At 31.8% G+C, this 11,304-nt stretch overlaps 2 protein-coding genes across 2 annotated transcripts in view; one reads left to right on the forward strand and one right to left on the reverse strand.

The window, feature by feature from the left end:
• Positions 1-11,304, reverse strand: part of LOC145279928 (85/88 kDa calcium-independent phospholipase A2-like) — a 421,383-nt gene that overhangs the window by 23,133 nt on the left and 386,946 nt on the right. The gene's annotated exons all lie outside the window — the stretch shown is intronic.
• LOC145279925 (uncharacterized) overlaps positions 1-11,304 on the forward strand; it is a 32,987-nt gene that overhangs the window by 702 nt on the left and 20,981 nt on the right. The gene's annotated exons all lie outside the window — the stretch shown is intronic.

Raw genomic sequence — 11,304 nt, forward strand, 5'->3', positions numbered from 1 at the left:
TATATATATATATATATATATATATGTTAATTTTATTTTTATTTCGGACTATTAGTCTCATCTTTATTAGTTGTTATTTGTTTGTTTTTATTGGTTCACAACGTTTCGGCCAACTTCCTCTGGCCAATAAAACAAACAAACAACAACTAATAAAGATGAGACTAATAGTCCGAAATAAAAATAAAATTAACATAAAAATGCTCATCTCAAAATAAAAAATTCCAATTAAGGAATAATATATATATATATATATATATATATATATATATATATATATATATATATATAGAGAGAGAGAGAGAGAGAGAGATAAAAAGGAACAAACTGAGTTATGTGTGCACCAACGTTTCGTCTTTATTTCGAGACTTCCTCCGAAATAAAGACGAAATTTTGATGAAAACATAACTCTGTTTGTTTCTTTTTATTTTTCTATTTTGTCGGAATACTATTTTCATTATTCTCATTATATATATATATATATATATATATATATATATATATATATATATATATATATATATATATATATATATATATATATATATATATATATTATTCCCGTTTACTTAAATTGTTACAGCAAAAAGTATATAAAAATAACTAATAAAGGAAAACATAATCCAGCATCTGTGTTAATCTGGTCGAACTTAAAATTCCATCTTAATCACCAAAATTATTTCCAGCAAAATGCGTATCAGCATTACTCCCCAAACCGTTTGTTCATATATCTTCCCCCATTAAAAACAGCCGTGTTATAGCAAAATTCATCATCCACATGAAACGCCAAAATAAAAAAATTGGGTGCTAGGAAGGTGATAACTCGACGGTAACTAGTGAAATAAATACAAAAATAAAGAAAAAAAAAAACATTATCTTTCCATTTTTTTTTTATTTCGTATTATTTGGATTAATCGAACTACTGTTCTCATCTTGAGCGTGATTTTCACAACATTTCGGTCTCCAACCTTCTTCAGGTATCGTATCGCACTCGAGAATGTTTCTGTCCAACTTGTACGGAATTTACTTCACAGGGCGTAGCATGTGCTCTTGTTCCGTCAGCAATAACTGGATAGAGTTCCTAGGTAAATTGCAATTGTATTTTTCGATCGCCTACACTGAGGATTGAACCTTCAAACGTCAGGTGAATATCACTTTTACAATTGATTTTTCCACGCACTCTAACCACTGCGCAACGGGTCCACTGATTTCGTTCGACAGAAACATTCCCGAGTTTGACAAGATACACCTGAAAATGGTCGGAGGTTACATCGATCGAAACGTTGTGAAAATGACACTCAAGCTGAGAACAGTAATCCGATGAATTCAGATAATACGAATAACAAATCTCAGTCTCAACAATTCAGAAACATATTTTTTCTTTATTTGCAACTTTTACCAATAAAGGAAAAATAATTTTTAAAACTTCTTTTTAAGAAAAGATGTATTTTAACGAGAAAATTATGAACCTGAATTATCATTTCATAAGTTTATGAACCATAAGTTTACTTTTCAATTTGTATATAAAGATGGCGATTACTATTTTCCCCGGCGAATTTTCATTTCATTGTTACACGTGTACAATGAAACTTTCTATAATTCATTGTATTTTTTTTTTTTTTTTTTTTTTTACTTATGCTGAATATGAATCGTACTAAAATAATAACGTTACTATTTATAAACTCATTCTTAACATGGGGGCTTTTAAAAAAATAATTTCGTAATTTCATTTAACAATTTAATAGACAAAAGATACTACAAGAAATTGAATTTAAAATCCTATCTAAAAAATGGGATGTCGATATTGGACATAAGTACCGTTTTTTTTAATGTTATTTTTCTTTACTAAATAATAATTTAAGTAAAAATATTTTGATTGTAAACACATCTGAGTATATTCTGTCTCTAGAAATATACTATTAGACCATGTATAAGGTAGAGTTGTCACATTTAGGCTAATGAATCTATGTTCTATTTAAAGGAACTTGATAAATTTCAGAAGCGTATTTGTAATTTGATTGGCCCTACACCTTCGTCTTCAGTGCAACCTCTCTTTCCCACAAACGTGATGTTGCTCGTCTTACTCTTTTCTAAAAATACTATTATGGCATGTGTTCCTCAGAACTTTCTGATCTATTCCCTGCTTCCATTGTTCCAGCTTGTTTGACTCGTTGGTCTAGTGGTCTCAACCAATTTGCTAGTTGCAAGGCTGTGGAACTCTCTTTCTGCTCACTGTTTTCCTATTACCTATAGCCTAGGTCTTTTCAAGACTAAAGTCAATAGGCATCTCCTATCTTTGCAAGAATCAGCTTTCGTTTTTGTTAGCTCCTTACATCAAGTGGTTTCATGCCTTGTCTCGAGCGATTTATATTAAACAAATGTTTTTTGTTGTTGTAAGAATAAATAAAATTCTTTAAGCAAATCACTTCAACCAATAATCTTGTTGAATAGTCTTGATAAATTGTATGAAAACATCTAATATTCTCTCGGTATCAAAGCCAACAGCGTCTATGCCATTGTTGAGATGGTTTGTTACATGTTGGCTGGGATATCTTAGTTCTGTGCAGTTCTAGGAAGTTCATCCTCCCAGGCGTTTCCTTCTCTCGTTGATTAAGGGTGAGGTTATTGCTAATCGCTTGCCGCGCCTCTACCGAAGGAATGCTGATGGGCTGTCCAGACATTTTTTTTTTTTTGCAGACAAGAATACTCACATGGGAGAGAGATAAACAAGCATCTAACAAGTACAATGTTATTTGATTGGCTCGTCATTTTCTTCTTCACACAGACGTGATGTAGCTAGTCTCAGTCTTTTTTTTTTTTGCAAATACTATTATGGCATGTTTCCTCAGAATTTTCTGAACTATTCTTGAACTGAAATAATTTCAAGATCCTGTACTAATGTTTATTTTGTTTTTTATGTGTCATTTAATACCGAATAAAGCTGTCAAATATAATTCTATATGTAAGATAATTATTTATATTCTTAGAATACACTGCTATCATAATACATTACTCCAAGAATACATTTTGAAAATGTTACTCTTTTACATTGGTAATCTTCTATGGTTCTCAACCGCCTTCAAGTATCTATTTTGGGAGAAAATAAAAAGGAGAAAGAGAGTTTTGAATTTGTGAAAAATCGGATTGGGAAAGAACTTATGGATACTAGGGCATGGCATAATTACGAAGTCCATTTTGTAATCTGTCGAGCCAAGAAAGAGTTCTCTGAGCGACAATTCCTCAGATTTGGTGGTAGTACTCAAACTTATGACATATACAGGTGACTGCATCACGAGTCAGTTACTTTTTGGATTGGTAAAATGATCCAATCACTTTTCCAGAAATCTGGAAAAAATGTGTCTCGCAACGCTTTTAGAATTTTGAATACGGGATGATCTGAACTTCTTTTCAAATGTTAAAGTATCGATGGTATTTTCAAAGATATTGCTCACCTCAATGAACATCGAGATTTATTCACCATGCCACAGGAAGAAATTGCCGAATCATGCCAAAGAAAGAAACTAGCATAAATAGTAAACAGCTGATACAACTATTGCCAACCATGACAGGGACAACATAAGCCTTTTACACTTTAATATAAAGCTGGAAGTAATTTACATCCAACTGTCACTTTGTTATTCATAATCAGAGATGCGTTTCATTTAGACAGGAATTCATTTTGATGTGAAATGATAATAATCTCAAGCCCCGCCCATTTTAATAGGTTTTAGATACTTATAGCTAATGAGAAAGTCTTTATATAGAAGGCATCGGTTTGTTTCTCTCAAAAAGAAAAAAGAAAAAATAAATAAAAAGCAGTAAGAAAGTTTTGGTTTTTAAAAAAGTCAGATTGAATATATATCAGTTGGGAATGAACTTATCGATACTAAGGCATCACGTGATCAGCCATATGAACATCCGGGCATCTCGAACATCCTTTCAAGCCGAAATAAGTGTCGACGCGGAAAAATAGCCCAACCACCAGAATTCTGTCCTACGGCATTAAGGGTTGCTTTCCATATGATCCAGTTTTCTTTCTTTTCTAGCCCCTTTGCATGGGTTTCCAATCCATGAATTCAAGGTCTCACCGACAGGGTGATGTACTTAGGTAAAGTTTAACTTTTGTCGAAGGGAATTCTGTAAATGCTTATCTGTATAGGGCATGACGTGATTAGCTAGATGATCGTATCGAATCTCTCGAACCTCCGAAATAAGGGTCAAAGTGGAAGATTACCCTTTTCATGTAAAATAAAATCGCATAAAGCTGGTTTTGGCTATCGGTTATTTTGTTTCACGGCATACCAACACTGTTCAGCCGAATCCTGTAATTTTGGAAAAAAAAATTTATGGTTCAAGTTTCTTATATTTCCAAATGTTAATTCATAATGTTTGGTTTCATCGTTTTGTAGAGGATTCTTTTTTTTTTTTTTTTTTTTTTTTGCTTTGCAGAACATGATTGAGTTTTGCAAAGTGAAAAGAAAAACAAAGCAATAACATTAATGTTTGGTGTATTTTAAGTCAGAAGCCAGTATGACCAGACAGGGGAGTGTGGGGAAAGAGAAAAAGAGGGGGGGGGTGCACGGTTGTTGCTTTTGTGTTTGGCTTTGCAGAACATAATTAAGTTTTGCGCAGAGAAAAGGCAAAAACAAAACCATTTTCTCGTGACGCATAAATGATTATCTGGCAGCGAAATATGATGAAAGATTATGGGAGATGTGGTAAAACTTCATGTCTCATCTCTGTTTTGTATTGGCTACAATACATTTCCTGTGTGTCAGCGTAATACAAAGACATTATCGAAATATAATTTACAAACTTTCGATTGACGTATTCACAATGTATTTCATACAAACACACATTGTCCCAAATTTAAATTTTATCAGTATTCTATTTTGAAAATATGATATTAAATTTGAAAACGTTTGATCTCTGCCGCCATATTTATAAAGCTGAGCCATTACACGCGCTAACACTGAGATTAAAACGCCGATTACAACTCAACACACAATGGAGGAATAATCGTTTCTAATATATTAGCTTGGTGCAAAAATAATGCCGTTTATATATATATATATATATATATATATATATATATATATATATATATATATATATATGTATACATATATATATAGTTGAACGTAAAAAACGACATTATTTTTGCACCAACCTAATAATAATCATAGTATATGCTAATATAACTATTTTGCACCAACTTAATAATAATCATAGTATATGCTAATATAACTATTTTGCACCAACCTAATAATAATCATAGTATATGATAATATAATTATTTTGCACCAACCTAATAATAATCATAGTATATGATAATATAATTATTTTGCACCAACCTAATAATAATCATAGTATATGATAATATAATTATTTTGCACCAACCTAATAATAATCATAGTATATGCTAATATAACTATTTTGCACCAACCTAATAATAATCATAGTATATGATAATATAATTATTTTGCATCAACCTAATAATAATCATAGTATATGATAATATAATTATTTTGCACCAACCTAATAATAATCATAGTATATGATAATATAACTAGCAGATTACTTTACAAAAGAATATATTCAATTCAATTAATTGGCTAACAACTAAAACAGGTGTACCTCTGTTGTCATATAGGGGGAAAAGGGTAGAAATTTACACATTAGCAGATACAGTGGTCCAACGCATGCTCAATTTCGCTTTAGATTGTTACGGCGTTGGCGCATTTACTATATTTCCTGGGAGTCCATTCTAAGCTACAAATATCCGATTTAAAAAAGCGACTTTCTTTCGGTTCAATCGAAATCGGTGCTGAAACAGTTCTTGATGTTGCTATTGATTATTATATTGTACCCTATATATATATATATATATATATATATATATATATATATATATATATATATATAGTAATGATTTCAAAAATTAAAAAAAAAAAATGACTTCAGTGCTATCAGATGAAATCAAAGCCAAAACATTAACTGCTCCAGCCATAATAGTTACTGAGCGCTTCAGCCTTCGTCATTATGATAAATGGATAAAAGGCTAAAAATTAAGTTACTTCAAGCTAAAAATGTATACGTACGCATGCTCAGATGTGAGTCGAATTACTCCTGCCACGGACCCATTATTTCGACCCATTAGTAGCTATTTTTGTAGGTTAAAAATCAAATCGAAAGTGTTCCCAATGTCCAAATAGCCTATATATTAAATTTCGAGTATGTAGACCAAATATTCAGAGAGGGGTTTGGTAGAGACGTTTCGCACAAGTTCACGCACATACTCACACACAAACACACACACACATACATATAAGCATGTTCGTGTGCTAGAACGTTTTCATACTAAATTCAAAGCAATTGAGATACTATACAAAAAAAAAAGAATTAAGTGTAATAGTTAAATGAAACCAGTCATCTACCAAAAATCATAAAATATGGATAATTAATTAATGAATGCTCGTTGCTCAAAGAAATATACAAATTCGTTGACCCTAATTAAGTCTCTCGCATATCCATAACTGAATATATTAGAAGTTTTAAATTGAAAAAGTAGGCTTTTAATATCAATGTCAGAGCGAGTAAAACTCAACTTTATAGATCAGATATAATATGAAGAACAGAAAACAACAAAGACATAAATATGTGTATTACTTGAAAAATAATGCATGTTTAGCAATGAAATGTTTACATTATCCTGTAAAATTTCGTAACTTTTATAATATTTACATATTACAGCCTAATGTATATTGGCTAAAAATTTCATTGCTAATCATGTATTACTTTTTAATTAATACACATATTTATGTCTTTGTTGCTTCCGTTCATTATATTATGGCTGCTACTCTGTATGTACGTAAATTAGTTTATGAGTGAATACATAAGCATATACATTATTATTGGTTTATAAAAATATATTTACGAAAACAATGTTTTGAAAAATATGTCTACAAACCTACATATATATATATATATATATATATATATATATATATATATATATATATATATTTAATTGTACAGAAGTTCAGAAACACTGGTACCGTCGGTTTCAATCCCAACATAAAAGGGACCAGTTAATGGTAAAACGTAAATAATGTTAGGCTCTCGTCAGCCATGTTGTTTCTGTCTGAGGAAAAAAATCAGGGCCGCATTTATTGTTTATAATGATGTTCATTTTTATTTAACTATAGCTTATTCCTAACGATACACCAGAAATATGCATAGGCATGACGAAAGGGACGTTTAAGCAGAGATTTTACATGCACAATAGTTCCTTTAGGGCAAAAACAAGGATAAAGACAGTATTAGCCGCCCGAGTATGGCAGCTAAAAGACAACGGAACACCATTAAGCATTAAATGGAGGATCATAGAGAGAAGACCAGCATACTCACCAGCCTCAAAACGGTGCCCCCTTTGTGATGCGGAGAAATACCATATTATAAAGACTATTAATGACCCTCAAAAGACCTGTTTGAACGTACGCAGTGAGGCCCTCAAAGCCTGTTTACATAGGAGACAAGCGCTCCTAATAAACTGGGAAGACCGAACAATCAACGAAGATCCCACCTAAAGGAATTTCTTCAAGAGTATTCTAGATGCAGTCAACTTAACGCATAAATTAGTGAAAGTGAAAATGGACATTTAGACAATTGTAAGTATAAATATTAAGTATAAAAATTAAGAAAATTATGGCTACCTTAAAGAATACAATACACATATATAAAAATAAAAAGACTTAGGAATACAATAGCCTACATACCTCCCCTCAACTATTTAAAATAAAAAAGGTTAAAAAATAAATACATAGATTAATTACCTCCCTTGGACAAACTGAAAAAATTATTATCTCCCCTTATCTAAAACAAAGAAAGAAGAAAAATTAATACGATAAATTAATTATCTCCCTTGCACCAGCTAAAATAAACAAAAGGCAGACCGGAAACATGCGGATAGGAAACAAAAACAAGACAGTACATATTTACTAAAATGCATTAAATAAAAAATTTAAAAAATTAGAAAATTCATATTAGAATAAAATAAAATATACAGAGATAGGAATAAGCTATAGTTAAATAAAAATGAACATCATTATAAACAATAAATGCGGCCTTGATTTTTTTCCTCAGACAGAAACAACATGGCTGACGAGAGCCTAACATTATTTACGTTTTACCATTAACTGGGCTTGAAACCGACAGTACCAATGTTTTTCTGAACTTCTGTTCAATTAAATAAATAAATATTAAGTTCTTATATCGAAAAAGTTTTTCTTTGTTGGAATTCTTTCCCCAAAAAACAGTAAACAAATATATATATATATATATATATATATATATATATATATATATATATATATATATATATATATATATATATACGACGACGATGAGAATAATGGAAATAGTATTGCGGCGAAACAGAGAAATATAAAGGAACAAACCGAGTTCATTAACGTTTCGTCTTTATTTCGAGACTTCTTCTGGATATATATATATATATATATATATATATATATATATATATATATATATATATATAGAGAGAGAGAGAGAGAGAGAGAGAGACATATATATATATAACTACTTCATTTACTCACATAAGTTTGATATACGAAAGTATAGATTTATGCGTAAACTTTAAGTATTTGCTTCAAAAGTGCTCAATACGTAGGTAGAGCTAGTTAGTAATTTATAAAATATATATGGCGATTAAGCTACACTGAATATTCTGCGTTTCATCCACTATATGATTCGTCAGGCTTATGCGCGAATTCTGTGGTTGCTTCTTGTTTTTATATATGTTGAGGATTTTTAGTTAGCCAATCAGCTTTGTAGTATCCACCGCGCCCCTTCCTATCAGCCAATGGGCATGCATTTTATCGAACAAAGGATCTGTTTTAGAACTAGGTTAGTGAAACTTAAATGACTAAAAGATTAATTACAGCCTATATCCTTTTGTTAGATTTGCGGCTATTTTTTTAAAGGGGCCTAAAAATAAATATGCGTGCGAGATTCAAACATTTGACACGTCACCCATAATCTTCCTTTCCGGGTCATAGGGACGTTGCGTAGTGATTACTAATCATACATCGATTCATGGGGGGAATTTAGTTCTCTCCCACTACAAGAATTGTGATACAAGGGTCGGAATATAAGATTGAGAAGTCAGCGCTCCGAGGAGAGGCATTCTGGCTTGTAAGGATGCCTCAGGCAATTAGCAATAAACTAACCCCTCCTCAAAGAATATGCAAAGACTCGGAGTGTGGACCTCCTAGAACTGCATACGACAGCATTACACCGCAATCAACAGGGACCAGATCATTACGGGAATGGTTTAATGTCTGTTGAGTTTCGGGACAAAAGTTTCGGGATAAAAATGTATTGGCGAACACTAACGGCGGCCGTCCAGAATCTATTAAAATAAAATGATAAAAATGTTATCTTCGATTTTTTTAAAAAAGGATAATTTCTCTTAAATTGTAAGTTCCTTTTGTGGGAGTCATGTGAACCCCCAGTTGAGTATCACACGTTTAAACACATGACGTTCACTTTTTTTTTTTAATTCCGTTTTTTTTTATTGTTTTTTTTTAAATTGTTTTCTAAGAGTACAATGCTCTACAATTGCACAAAGGCCTTTTAGGGGCAGTCGCCCTCATTAGCGTGTTTGTCCGAAGAATACACTCGCGAACACACCGCGTGACTAAATATAACGACAGTAATTAACACGATAATGTATTCGTTCTCCGTTTCTTAAAGTTCATTTATTTATTTTTAATACGTTTCGACAAGATATTCATTCGGCATTAAAGTTTTTTTATATCTACACCCTGAGTTTCCCTTCTTCTATGGGGTTCGATTTCGAATATCTAATCTCTACAGAGTGCGCTTGTACCATTGGCGGCATGACTTCGACATAATTCGATTAAGTATTTTTGGAGCCTATAAGTGAGCTATACACCTACGTACACAGATGAAATACACACTTGTAATATAGATATTGCTTGTTGTAACTATTTATAACCGGGTGCCGGCGGATTTTTTTCGCGCATCCTGTGTAACATTTCAGCAATCAATCAAAGAGTACAAACACGAAGCATATATATTATTTAATTGGATTTCTTTTATTGAGATGAGTATTATTTATTATTTTTATTTATTGCGGACTGTCATCCTCATCTTTCTTAGTTGTTCTTTCATAACGTTTCAGCCAACTATTCCTTCGGGGCCCATGGCGCAGTGAATAGAGACGTTGAATCTCTCAGTTCCGCCAGATAAAACGAGCGGCTCTATACAAACAGACTTCTTGCTCCAGATTTACAACATTGCAAGGAAGAAGAAAAAGAAAAAATAGAAACAAAACAACACACTGAAGATCGAGTCTACCTCCGAAATATATTTGTGATAAATTTCAAACAAGTAAAATATTTGTTTGTTTTGTGATTTGGTTTCAAGCGCACTTGATGCGTATTTTATTTTATTAATTCCTTCTTATTTATTTATTTTTTTTTTTTTACTTAGCTTAAAAAAATAGTCAACGAACGGACAGGTCTATAGGTAAATTCTTCTTAGATTTTTACATTATCGACACGTCTCGTTCGGCCGCTTTCTCGCTGCAAACTGCTCGAAACTCTGTTCCAATGCTTACGCATATAATCAACGACGCCTGCTTCTAGCGTGTTTTTATAGGGAACTGACCACTAAAGCTTCGCATCAAATACGTTATATACACTGGCTCCATCTCAATTTGTCGCCAGGTTGTCCCGACATGTACTTAATGTAACTCTCGGAATTCATACTAGCTAACATAATCCCTACTTATTGCCGTAGGGTCCCAATATATAACATCTGTACGTGTCTCATTTTTTTTCACTTATCCTCGTATATTTCCAGCCCGTACGTATCCTCATATATTTCCAGCACGGTTGACTAAATTAACCGTGTATTTAATAGTATTATCTGTAATAGTATTCTCTATTATCTAACAATGCAACATAATAATAATTACATGCATCATTTCGTTTTTCTTATTCTATAGCTTTCATTCATCACAATGGTGATAGCTATTCAAAAGGTAAACGAACAGATTATTGAACTCATATATTGTTAAAAGAATTAAGGAATTATTTTCGTTTGTACGCCGTTTTCAACATAACGCAAACGAGTCTACAATACTTAATTTTGCACGATTTTGTCAGCTACGACATTTGGATTATTGTAGAGGGATTAATTCATAGAAAACGCTTATACATAAAACCCCAATAGTGAATAATAATAATAATAATAATAATA

This window comes from Euprymna scolopes, chromosome 7, assembly GCF_053919585.1.
Source record: "Euprymna scolopes isolate OS-2025 chromosome 7, ASM5391958v1, whole genome shotgun sequence".
NCBI lineage: Eukaryota > Metazoa > Mollusca > Cephalopoda > Sepiida > Sepiolidae > Euprymna > Euprymna scolopes.